A 9,103-nucleotide genomic window follows, 5' to 3' on the forward strand; every position below is an offset into this window, starting at 1 on the left:
TTTTTTGTGCAGTCATTGCCGATCAGACAGAGATTATTGACTCTCTATTCTTGAGTGCCCAGTTTAACCACGGGTAGCTAAAACTTCACACTATTGCACTCCTTTAATCCCTAAGCCCCTCAATCACCAAATGTACTAAATGTACTCAGATTTAAATCTTGACTTAAAGCTTTCGTGACTGCAGGAATTCATATTCTTTGGGTCTTTCTGTAAAGCCAATATGTACTCAGATTTGTTAACAGTTTTTGTTGTACTCATGTTCTAAATTGTGTGCGTTCCTAATAATTCCCTGTTTATATATTTTCTTTGAAGCCCATTATTACTCCAAGTAAAATCGTTAAAGGAAGACCTACAAAAAGGTTTGTACAGAAGTACAAACCCCATACCGTGCACTCCATTTGCATTTACAATGCTGACACTTTAACATTGCATGGATATTCTTTTAAATGTACATATGTATAATATGTATTGTAAGTCATAACAATTATTTAATGAACATACGGTATGTGTGTGCTTTTAGAGACTGTCAGCGTGGACCAGTCAGTTGCAGGTGTATTTAAACTCCGTGCCTACCAGGATGTTTTTGTCAATGTTGTTGAACCCAGTGTAAGTACCGTAATCTTTTTTTAAATCGCATTTTCTGTCAGTTGCAAATTTGCAGCATTACTTTATATCTGTTGTTTTTTCAAGACACACTTGACAGCTTGTGGTTAAAAGGTAGCTGGATAATTTGAATATTGCAGCTTGAATCGCATCTTATACAAATTATAATGCTGTGAATGGTGTTTTACAAAAAAAATCCAAATTTTTTATCAAGTATTATTGCCAAGAAAACCACTACGTGTTTAAAGAAACGACTGCATTGCATGTGTGTATATAACTGACGATAACACATTTCCATCTAGGAAGATAATAGGATAATCAATTGGGAAGGGGGGGGATTAGCATATTGGGCAACTAAGGAACATGACCTGTCCAAAATAATAAAAATAATTCATTACTCCGTGTGTTTTTCCCCACGAAAGAGTTATCAAGGAAAGTTAAATGATCAAGTCATAAGTATTTTAGTTTGTATGCAATGTTTCACTGCCTAGGCATGTACATTTGACTTTTCAAGAGTATTCCAAGTTATAGACATTGGTGATGAGACTTTTTGGGGTGGACTTTTACCCAACTTTTAAATAGGACGTCAAATCCATAATAGTGTTTTTTTTGTTAGATCGCGTAAATATTAATATTAAACCCGCCTACCTCCTGACAGCCAATTAGTAAGGTTTATCACGTAAACAAAACATTCAAATTATTACTAGTTCAGCACACTGGTGTGTTGGAGAGTAAAACACACTTTTCGCCAGTAATTCGAAGATGTAAAATGTCATTTAAAAATTTAGCTTTTAAGCCTCTTTGTAACATAGGTATGACATAAACTAAGTCAGCTCAGTGAAACTGCATTGACATTTTCTCTCCTTTACAACACAGTTTTAATTGTTAATTTGCTTGTTTTTAGGATGTTACACTTGACCTGTTGGAGCTTACCTTTAAGGATCAATACATCAGCCGCAGTGATATGTGGAGACTCAAGAAAAGTCTGGTAAAACATAAACTAAACTGCAGTCACGAAATCTTTAAATCAAGATATAAACTATGTTATTATGCAGTTTATGAAACATATATTACCTCGATGTGCATATTGGTTTAACTATTATTATGCCTTTGTTTTTAAAGGTCAGCACATGTGCATACATCACCCAGAAGGTGGAATTTGCAGGGATTAGGTAAGTGTTACATTTTCTGTTGAAAGTGTGATTTAACTTGATCTTAAGATGGTATGTAAGGTCTTATAGATAATTACATGTGGCTTATAATATATTTCGTTTATTAGCATGAAATTATACTGTTGTATGGATTTGCTGATAATGATGTTTTAATTAAAACTATAATTATTCAGGCATAGTCTGGAGTTTGTTGGTTTTGAAGTATAGTATAATATTCCAATGTTGAATTTGTCCAGATCTTTTTAAAGTTCATATGATATTGTTGGGTTGCATTTCAATGCCACAGCCTGGTTGACGAAGACATTGCCTTTATATTCATTGTGTGTCATGTTTCAGGGCCCAGGCCAGTGAACTGTGGGTCAAGGGAGAGAAAGTCACCTGTGGGTTCATCTCTGAGGATACCAGAGTAAGTGATTAATCCAGGTTGCAAGTTTCTTCTGTTGCCATTTCTCAAGCAGATTTTTATTGTGGTCTATCTTTAGTTGTTTATTTATTCAAATCCAAGGCTCATTTAAAACCATTCTGAGGCTTCGATGCAATGTACCTGAGCATCAAATCACAACGTTTTAGAAACGTTGCTCTAAGGCAGCAGTGTTCATCAATGACTTTTTCTGAACAGGGAAATGTTTCATGAATTAGATTTGTTTTTGTGGATTTTAGTTATTTTGGAGTATAACTTGGAGTAGAGCATTTGATTACTTATAAAGAGGTGACCAGTTCATACCCAGATGATGGTTTCTTGTAATATTTGTGCTCATGACCAAATTACCCTTAATTCAGCCGATCTCATCAGATCTTGGAAGTCATGCAGGATTTAGTCCAGTAATACTTATGTGTGACCACCAGGACTTGCCAGGTTTTTGTAAGCATTAGGCTGCAAGAAGGCCAGGGAATGGCAGTGCTGAGTGTGACCCCATCATTCCCATGGGTTTCTCTGGTTTCCCCCACATGCCACACACTCATGAATGGTATTGGCCAAACATGCAAATAAGGACCCTACTGAAAAAAAAGTTTTCATATTTAGTGAAGCTTTTCTTCTGTCAATCATTGACATTTGTATTACTGAAAGGTTTTTGACACTTCTAAACACAGCAAAATGCAACACACCTTGAGAAAAAAAGATGTAATAAGTGGCATTTCTGTAAATGGCCCTTCATAGCACATAAACCACAAAGGGTCATTGCCTGAAACATGTCCGATTATGTATTTTTTTTTTGAAGGCAGTGTTATTGATTAGTGTGAGTTTTGTTGTTTATTGTACTTGTGCACCACTGCCAACCCAGCGTCCCCAAACAATTTGTACTTAAAATAATATCGTAAAATGTAAAATTAATCACAGGTAATGTTAAACGTAGATATTTACTTCTACATTGCTTTATTTTACTTGAAGATCTCAACTTGGTATTTTAATTATACATGTTTAATTTGAATGACTGAATTAGTTGAAAATTTGTTCACATTTTTTGCAGGTTGTTTTTCGTTCGACCTCGGCAATGGTTTACATTTTCATCCAGATGTGTTGTGAAATGTGGGACTTCAACATCTCTGGTAAGTCATTACGTTTAACCCTTTTCAGTGTGTAATAAACATGTTCTCATGCTATCTTTCATAATTTTAATGTCCAGCTTCATAATGAATAGACATACAGGAGAATTATCAAATGGTTTCAACTCAAAAGATCTGGTCAGTTACACAAAATATTACTGGAATGGAGAACAGATTTCAAAATCACCATCTCACAAATTTAGTATGTCTAGACATTGGCATATGCCTTAATGTTGTTGTTGTTGTTTCATTAATCGTTATTTGTGTTTCAGGTGACCTGTACTTTGAAAAGGCTGTGAATGGGTTTTTAACTGATTTGTTTACAAAATGGAAGGTAACTAAACTCAACCACCCATAATTTAGTTTTCCATTACTCTGTTTGTAGACATTTGCAGAAGAAGCAGTTTGTTTTTAAATTAAGCTGAGCTACATGCAGTTTCAAATTTATTGTGAAGGTGAAAGCTGTTTATTTTCAGGACAAAAACTGCAGTCATGAAGTAACGGTGGTTCTTTTTTCAAGAACATATTATGAAGCTAGAAACAAAGGTACACAGTATTTTCTACTGTTTGTGTTAAATTATAAAAAACTGCATTAGAATAACTTTCCATTACTTAACAACTTGATTGGTACTTTGGTTTTCATCTTAACCTAGATGACTTTCCGGAGGCACTCAATTGCCACATACAGCAGGACTTCAGGGCCGCTTCTATGAAGATTTTTATCGGTAAGTTTATACGTTTGTCTGCATCAGCTTTTCCAGAGTTGTTCGACCGAGGCTATATTGCATGTCTCGTTTAATAATGAGATGGCTATGTTGATAGTTTATTTTCCAAATGTGACCACTGCCCTTTTGTCTAAAGTAATGGTGCACCAACTGTTAGCAATGAAACCTTCAAGCATAAGAGGAGCAGATGCAATCAAATAATACAAATATGGCTCTTAACCTGTCAAACCATATTTGGTAAACTTTTTTCAAATCATGTATTTGTCATTGAAACATACTTGATGGAGTAAGTTCTAAAATGTTAAATAAATGCAGAGAAATGTCAGTTTACTGTCTTTCATTTCATTGGTACTCGTATATGCTAGGCTCATTAAATATATCCTCATATATCACAGTATCCAAGAACAGGGAATATATTTCAATTTGTTTGGGGTTCAATGTTTTTTATTTATTGTTATGTAATTCAGTGTAACAAATGTTAACTGTAAAATGTATTCCTTTTCATGATTTAGAGGAGGAAGAAAGTTTCACAAATATATTTAATGCCACAGTGTGTTTGTGATTAAGATCATTTGCTACATTCATTTTTTTATGTTTAGTTTGTTGTCCCTCCCCCGCACCTCTGATTAGCACAGTTGGCTACATACAGCGTGAAAGACGTTCAGCATACACACAAAACTAACAAGATAGATTATAAACCAAAACCTAAGATAACAAGGACATTTATTTTTCAGAGATGTTGCGTCCTATATTACGGCAACATTTTTATTTTTTGAATTATATTTTTATTTTAAAGATTTATCTATATATAGATACTTCATAGGTGCAACCAAGCCAGCATTTGCTCCAACAGTCTGTTAACGGCTATATGGGGAACTTTGTACATACATGTGCATTTTGTGTAAGTGCTACTCCACATGTTCATATGCCTGCATGTCTATGTGCATATATATGTGTGTGTTTGTGCCAGTGTGTATGGCTGCGTGTGCTTGCATGCATATTTTGCGGAAGCACGTTTTTTACTTTTTACTTCGTGAAAAGAGTGTTGTCAGCCTAGACAATATTGAGAAAGTGACAAAGTATTCATCATGGCATGGAAAACTGCAGTGGAAATTTACAACAGTTAAAAAGATATATTTAAAAAATATATATGGAATACACTTTTATCTATGACCTACAAGTCTTCTTTGAAATGTTATAAATTGTGTAAAGTATACATGCAATATTTTTCTGCCGTTTTTTTGGGAAGGGAGAAAAATATATGCAATATCATGTACAAAATATGGTAATTAAAAACAAAAGTTGTGCAGCTTAGTGGCATACTCACTACAGGTGAAGCTTTCAACGAGTTGAAATGTTTTCACAGACTACCTGTACACTGTCTTATGGGACCTCCTTTGCCAGTAACAAAATATGAGAATAGGTTTTCCCTTTTTTCTGGCAACAAAACTTGTGTTAAGATGTTAAAACATCAAACTGAAACCTTTTACAAGGAATCATGTCTGCATTAACCACAATACTGCAAACAAAATACGTACTCTGATAATATATGCATTGTCTTTGAAACTGATTGGTCCACACCAGAGACAGCTATCTTTGAGCCTCGTCTCAAACCGGTGTTAGACCAGAGGACGCCAAAGGCGTTTTGAGACTAGGCTCCAAAGAAAGCTGTCTCTGGTGTGGACCAATCAGTTTCAAAGACATTGCATATATTAGAGTGTGTTTTTTGTTTGCATTCTGACCACAAGTATTGTGGTTAATGCAGACATGATTCAGTTTGGTGTTTTAACATCTTAACACCTGTTTTGTTGCCAGAAAAAGGGGAAAACCTATTTTCATACCTGTACACTCGCAGAATACCAATTACTGTTAATTGTTTGCCAGTCAAATTGCTATTTCACGTATCTAGTATAGTGGGCATGCGTGGTAGTCTTCCACCCCTCTTTGGTTTCAAGAAATTAAATTTGTTACTGTCAACATGAAATAGTTACTGTCAATATGAAATATATAAAAAAAGGAATGGTAGGGCCTGTATTTATACTGTTACTATTGCTGGGGGGAAACAACTATTTGTTGTCTTTGTTGGTGGCAATAATTATATTGATTTAGAGGCTGGCATGAGAGATATAAATTGTGCTGAATGGATAATTACATTGTACAAGCTTCCACTCGATTATATAATTGGTCATTCACAAGTGATGAACACAGGACTGTGGTTCACAAAAAACAATTGGTAATAAATCTTTACTTAAAGCTTTCGTGACTGCAGGAAATAATATTCTTTGGGTCTTTCGGTAAAGCAGCTCTCCCGCTATATTTAATAATGATCAGCCATTGTGTCTACTGCTAGATGAAGGCCTTCTCATGTTTTACCATCCCTCGGGGTCATGAATGGCAATAATTCCATTGAATTGTATTCATATTATTTGTCATCTTGGCAGCCTTTCTACTATCAGTCTTGTGTGCTACAGTGGCAAGATGTTAACTACCTCGCCTGGTATACAAGAGTTTGTTGGTTTTATCCGACCCTGACGCCTGTATATTTGAAGTTTGTACGTCCTTTCCGTGGCCACATGGATTTTTCTTCAGGTCCTCTTGTCTTTCCCTCCACATTTAGAAATGTGCACATTTCCACATAATAAGCCACTTCTTTGAGCCATCAATTATGGCCAGGTCGCTTTTGAAAAAGAGCTACATAGCTCAGTGGGCCTTATGTGGTGAAATAAAAAAAGTTTGGTTTAGTGTTGTACTTCAAGCCATCATCCAATCCTTTTGCATTGTGTTATGTTGCAGCCCACTTTCCTTAACAGTCAACATGCCTTCTTCGATTTACGTTTGTTCCCTCATCCATGTGATCTTTTCTTATCTCTTACGATAATTATGTGTCCTTCCAACAATTATCTTAAATACTGCTTTGAAGTACCCAATGCGAAGACCTTTACAATTTTTTGCACCATTTCAATAAGCAATTTTACAAATATTTTTACATTGTTATTTATCCATAGGTCCTTTATACATATTTAACTCATGGAAATAAAACTAATGGAATAATACTCTAATACTAAAAACAAATTGCTGTGGTTTTCCCACCTGATGATGATTGCGTGTGTTGCAATCGAAACGTCGTGATTTGTTTTTTATTTTATTTCTAACTACGTGACTTTACCGAAAGAACCAAAGAGTATGGATTCCTGCAGTCACGAAAGCTTCAAATCAAGATTTAACGGAATAATGTTGAAGATGAATTACTTTAAGAAGGCCTGGTTAATAATTGCAATGATAATGTATGGTTTTTTAAGAGTGGTGGCGCAAAATGAGAGGCGAGACGATTGGATGTCTCTGCTGGTCACCATAAAGAAGATCTTCATTCAGTACCCAGGCTTGTACGACTGAAGACCGTTGGTAAGGTGGTGAGGCTAAGCATTGTAGTTGGATTATTGTGTCACTGGCCAGCATTTGCCTCATACCTGCTGGCACCCACAGTTGACAGCAGATGGCAATTCGATAAAAAAAAAATTGTTACTTAAGTAGTAAATAAAAATTATATTAAAGTTTTTGCCAGAATCGTTTAAAATTGCTTACATTTCTTGGCAATTTGCTTGTATGTAGATTGGGGAAAATTCTAATTCATTGGAGCACAGAATTAAATGTAGCACACAATTCTTCTGTTTGCTGGAAAACATCTTTTTTAAACAATTTGCCACACAGAGCATGAAGAAATGTATGTTTGCAACAAAAAATATGAAAATGTGTGACTTTTTGTCCTAGTTCAACACCACCCATACGGTGTATGTATATACTATTTTAATTATTATATGATTATAGTATTTGATTATCATTATTATAAAGTTAACTTGTACTTTTTTAGCTTATGGATCAAAAAGATTATTATTAATGTCGTGCAACACAAAACCATATTTTGTATAAATGTAGACAATGTAAGCAGTATGCTGTATTTTTTAGTGATTTGGGAAGACTTAAGTTTAAAGGAGCCATTGCTTTTGCATGTATTTTGGGAGGATGTTTGCCAATTACATACAGCAAAGACCACTTTTTTTCCCTTGCAACAGATTTTAGTGGCGTGATAGTAACAAAGCCTTGTCAGAGTTCATAATTATAAACCAGCACACTTTACAGTCATATTAAAAGTTTCATTTTCTTTTAAAGTAATATATCTTGGTTTTCATCTTGTTTATATGAGTATATGATAACCAATTAAAATGCAACCATTTTGTGTAATTTAAATAAGTTTATTGTATTTTTTTTTGTCTCCTAGAGGGTTTTCCAAAGGCCCACAATTCCACTGCAGCCCAAGGCAACTACTTGGAAAATCAACTCTCTTTCAATGGTAATTATTCTTTTCTGCAGATGCATTTCATCATCTGAATTTCATAAAGATATCAAATGTTACATGTATTTCTGTCATTTCCGTTTTTACGTAATACTTTTTGCACACTCGTGTATGGTTTAATTGTGCATTTTAATTTGCCTAGGTTTACATTGTTGGACATTTAAATAGTTACTAATGCTCTAAAAAGAGTGTATTTTACGCTTAAGTTTTCTCTCAGAATGTTGAGTGTTGACATTTTTTAATTGTGTTGACAAAAATGCTTGCTTCACGTGCGCCGCATGCATTTTAAAAATAACCTTTTAAATATTACTGGTGATTTCTAAGAGCACACTGTTTTACATGTGTCACTTGTTTTCACAGTGTTTGACAAGCACTACATAAATCGTAATTTGACCGTACTGGTCAGATGACAGTCGTGATCACACCAGGCGTGGGTGTATTTGAGGTGGATCGACAGCTGATGATTCTTACAAAACAGCGCATGATTGACAATGGTTAGTAACTCAAGAGCCTCAATGCACAGCACAAATCTAAGTTAGCATGCTGTTATTCATGCTGCACTGGAGCTGGGATTTACTACCGAATATTTAGCTTCCTTAGCTGTAGTGAACCAAACTGAACATAACTGGAACAGAAATGCACAGACACAAAATTATCACGCGAAAAGACTAAACGTTAACACAAAAATGTAAGTACAACTCACAAAA

The 9,103-nt window shown here is 34.9% G+C and overlaps 1 pseudogene; it reads left to right on the forward strand.

Annotated features, from left to right (window-relative positions):
* The first annotated feature begins 312 nt into the window (after positions 1–312).
* On the forward strand, positions 313–8,895 carry LOC121851933 (annotated as a pseudogene).
* Positions 8,896–9,103: the final 208 nt, after the last annotated feature.

This window comes from Callorhinchus milii, unplaced genomic scaffold, assembly GCF_018977255.1.
Source record: "Callorhinchus milii isolate IMCB2004 unplaced genomic scaffold, IMCB_Cmil_1.0 Scaffold221, whole genome shotgun sequence".
In the NCBI taxonomy this organism is placed as follows: Eukaryota; Metazoa; Chordata; class Chondrichthyes; order Chimaeriformes; family Callorhinchidae; genus Callorhinchus; species Callorhinchus milii.